The sequence below is a fragment of the Triticum aestivum genome, chromosome 5A (genome assembly GCF_018294505.1).
Source record: "Triticum aestivum cultivar Chinese Spring chromosome 5A, IWGSC CS RefSeq v2.1, whole genome shotgun sequence".
Taxonomy (NCBI): Eukaryota; Viridiplantae; Streptophyta; class Magnoliopsida; order Poales; family Poaceae; genus Triticum; species Triticum aestivum.
In genome coordinates, this window is record NC_057806.1 from 603,056,272 (window position 1) to 603,060,502 (window position 4,231).

The 4,231-nt window shown below is 43.2% G+C and overlaps 1 long non-coding RNA gene across 1 annotated transcript; it reads left to right on the top strand.

The window, feature by feature from the left end:
* The first annotated feature begins 2,572 nt into the window (after positions 1-2,572).
* On the top strand, positions 2,573-4,026 carry LOC123107904 (uncharacterized). The gene is made up of 3 exons (XR_006451793.1): positions 2,573-3,110; positions 3,520-3,616; positions 3,724-4,026. It is a non-coding gene; the product is annotated as an uncharacterized lncRNA (long non-coding RNA).
* The last annotated feature ends 205 nt before the right edge of the window (positions 4,027-4,231 follow it).

Consider the following 4,231-nt stretch of genomic DNA (forward strand, 5'->3'; position numbering starts at 1 on the left):
AAACCAGTGGCGGAGCTAGATGCAGATTACGCCTAGGGCTATGCTATGTTAAGTGATAAACTTCTATAATTTTCTATGCTTTGCATGAAGAAATTACAAAGGAAGTTGTTTCTAGGCCTGGGGCTATAGCCCGCCCCAGGCCTGTCTCCGCCATTGGTTAAAACCATTCAGCTGCGCATCAAGGACGAGCCCTCGCGATGTCCACGTCCGCAACGGTATGAGACAAAAAGGTCCCCTTCGCCGAGAAGAAAGTGAGAAAGAGATTGGCCAGCGGCGTAGCCCCCAGTCCCCATCCCCAATTCCTCTCCCTCACCCTTTCCCTCGTCTGCCGCCGCCAGCCCCACCGCCGCCCTCCCCGCAGCCGCCGCCACCACCGGCGCCCAGGTGTGGCGCTGCTCTTCCCCACGGTCCTGACGGCAAGGCGGCGACAAGAGTTAGAAGGCGGACGGCCCCGTCAGATCTCGTGCCGATGAAGTCAAGGACGAGCTCCACCCGGACGATGTCGATCCGCCCCCCTGCCACACTTCTCCATCGCGTCACCATATTCGGAGGAGCCGCGACTTCTGCTCGCGCATCTGCTCCTCCCGAAGTTGTCGCCATCGGCAGGAGGAGTGCCGGACCGCACGCCAACTCGAGGACCGCCGCTCCGGCGGACCGTTGTTTCTGGCCGCCGTCCGCCTCTGGTGCCCGGCACAGGAGCTTCCCGGCGCAGGTCATCTTCCTCTCCTTTGTCCTCCCCCATTCCCCTCCTAGATACTCGTTGATTAAGAGGTACAAGTGGGTGGCCAGCTGCAATTTCTGGATGGAAGACATCTGGTTAAGATTTACTTTGGGTTCTTGTTTCCATTTTCTCAATGGTTATTACTTATATGTAATTAGTACGTAAAATACTAGCAATTTTTGTATACCATGTTTGTGGCTGAATGCATTGAGTTGCTGGAATTGTTGTATTAGATCACATGCATTATTCAGTGCACTCTTGATTGTCTTACCAATGGTCCAAATAAATGCACAACCGGTGAAATTGCCCGTGGTTTTGATTTACTTTTCTTACAATAGAGTAAATTTCATTATTTTTCAGTTTGGACATACTTCTATCGGTTTGCTTGTAATTGCAGCTTAATCTGTAATTTGTAGGCTTTGCACTACAGAGCAGTTGGTGGTAGGAAGGACAGAGGACGCGAAGAACTCATGGTTAGGTGTACGGAGAGGGGAGGAGGAGGAAGGCACTTCTCTGACAAGATCCATAGCCACCACTTCATCATCGGCGGCAACCCTCTGTATTTCCAATGGTAAGGATACTGGGCAGTGCCAATTTTAGGTGTGGTATACTCAAAATTTTGCTGTATCTTTTTTCACAAGTATTTGCAACGGTAAGGATAGTGGATAGTGCCAATTTTAGGTTGTGGTATACTCAAGATGAATTGGTTCTCTTAGGAGAAAAATAAGGAAGTCAGAGTTTTTGTGTTCTCATTTATAAGCTTGATTTTTTTCCTAACTCATGATGCAGTGTAGTAATGTTATTCCGGAAGCATGCGATTTACAAAATAAAAGGAGTAGCAAATATCATATACATGGTTAAGGGACTGGCTGGTTTCTGATCCACTACAAATTGAGCATTCTTTTGTGAAGGAATATTACACTAAAAAAGTTGTCATCAGTATATATCTCAAGATGAATTGTGTCACGGGAGCCGATACGGCGGCAGACACAAGCAGAGCAAAGCAAAGCCGGCGCGACGGCCGGGCCCTCCAAGCACACAACCACTGCCTCCTCGCCAAGATACGCTAGCCTGCATCTACAAGGTGAGTCCCCAACTGCAATTTTGTGAGCCCTCAACTGCAATTTGTTTCTAAAGATTTTTGAACAACATGACTATACATCTACTCTAGCAATTTGTTATATTGGTCATATGTGTCCTATGGATGGTTTGGATTCCTATAATTAGGAAGATGTCGTATTTGGCTGTTTTTTGTGCAATGACCAATTAGTTGTGCCATTTGCTTACCAGATTTTCATGCTATGGTGTTATTGCAATCCAGGAAAAAAAGGAACTTGCCTGTATGGTGTTCACTAAAAAGAAGAATCTGCTAAAAGGTTGGTCCATGCTTATCTTCACTGATTACATCTTTGTGGTTAACTGTGGTCACAATCGTTGATTACCGCTAAAGAAATTTATAAGTGAATTGTTTCTTTCTATCTATGTTTGTGTATATGTTGGATGTGGGCTGTACGTGGACATGAACTTGTTCCTGGGATTCAGAAGGGAGCACGTGCCATGGAACTTCAAGAAGACGGAGAACCATGTGTACCTCCATGTCGTGCTTTGGCAGAAGCTGGATGCCGACGAGTCAGAACCTGCTGAAGAAGCCACTCTGCTCACCATTGGTATGACAGAATTGTCGCTCCTTATATCATGTATGTATCATCTGGTTCTATGGAGATCCCTATGGCCTATGTGAATAAATGCTTTGATTGGCATTGTAATATCTTCTGTTTGGCTCTATTTGTTAATAATGATGGCAAGCAAAAAAAGATATTTTAATGGATTCACATGGGTGTGTTATTCTGGAGCAGGTTGATCACGCTGCCCTGTTTGAACTGATATTATTCAGTCTCATCAACTATGAATATGGTGTATGGTGTACTCACATCCATGCCATCTATTGCCACATTTGCAGACTTTGACAGTTTTGGTGTTGCACCTATATGTAACCCTGAAAAAATATTCCAAGAATCTTCTTTGATATTATTTATGATATTTTCATAATACATATGTTCTCAGGCGCTTTCCGTGGGAAGTGATAGCAATGGAAGCGGAGCTGTAGCTCTTCTGAAAATTGCAAGGATCTTTTCACACATCTATACAAGCCCTAAGACCAGAAGCAAGTTTAATCTTCTCTTTGGATTAACATCTGGCGGACCCTACAATTAAAATGGAACTAGCAAGGTTATCAATTTTTGTTACAGTGGCTTGAAGTTTTGACCAACATGTGTGTGATATTATTGACTATGCAATTTACTTGAATATCATTGGTTCCCGGAGCAATGATCTCTGGATGCATGTATCAAAGCCTCCAGAGAAGCCTTACATCAAGCAAATCTTTGAGGTACAGTAGCCGTTTCAATTTTTTGGTTCATAACTTTGATTACCTGCAATTATAAAGTCTTCTATAACTTGAAGTGTGTTTCCTTCAGAATTTTTCGCATGTCTCCAAGGAAATGGGCATTTCAGTCGCACAGAACATTAATGTGTCAAATTCTAGAGTGTGTTCTTGCCTTTTGAAGGATTGTATACCATCATTAGGTTTGAATCCGATTAGGATTTCAGATAATCTGTCTTACATGGACCTACTGTCAGTAGTAGCACAATGGCATTATCATATCATGTGCTGCCCAGCGTGACAAACTAGCGGAGCGGTTCCCAGCCGAGCACAAAAAATAATAAACTTACACCAATCTTCGGTTTTCATGCTACAGAATTTGTGTGCTCATATAGTTGTATCTATGAAATCGCAGACTACATGCTGAACAAGTTTCAGATTGAGGAGAGCCTGGTCCCAAGATGTGCCTAAATTTGTACAGGGAATAAGGAACTACAATGGCCGGTCTGAAGGTATATATGTCCCACAACGCTTAGATTAACAAGTTTCTGTTAGTTTCATAGTATTTAAACTACAGGTTTTGTTTCTAACTTTTTTCATAATCCTGTTGATGTGCCAGCTTATGGGCTACGATTTCGACTACGAGGATTCCACGCCAGCGTGCACGGTAAATTGCCATATGAGAAGTTGAAGCCGGACCCTGTCCTGAGGAATCTACTGCTTTCGATGCCTCAAAATCCCTCTGATGTTTTTTGCTAATCGCATCAGCAAGGGGTCTGTGACAGTTAAATGCTTCAGCAGTTACAGTTTGTTGTTGCACTGTAGATATTCACCAACTCTGACGAGGCTCACGCGGTCGCCCTCCTCTTGGTTAACTCTGACATTCATTGTGCCATTTATATCAAAATATTGCATGAGTTTTTGTTGGTTGTTCAAGGACTAAGCTTATCTTGGTTAATGTGAATTTTAATTGTACTCTGGCTCAAGTGATTTTTTGATATGGTAACTAATTTCTGGTTCTTTTTGCTAAATTCTAATTTAAAAACAAAGCAGTAAGAAATCATGCATGATGTTTCAAGTAAAAAAATAAATAAATGCAGCCTCGAGTGCTGATCTATGAAATAGAT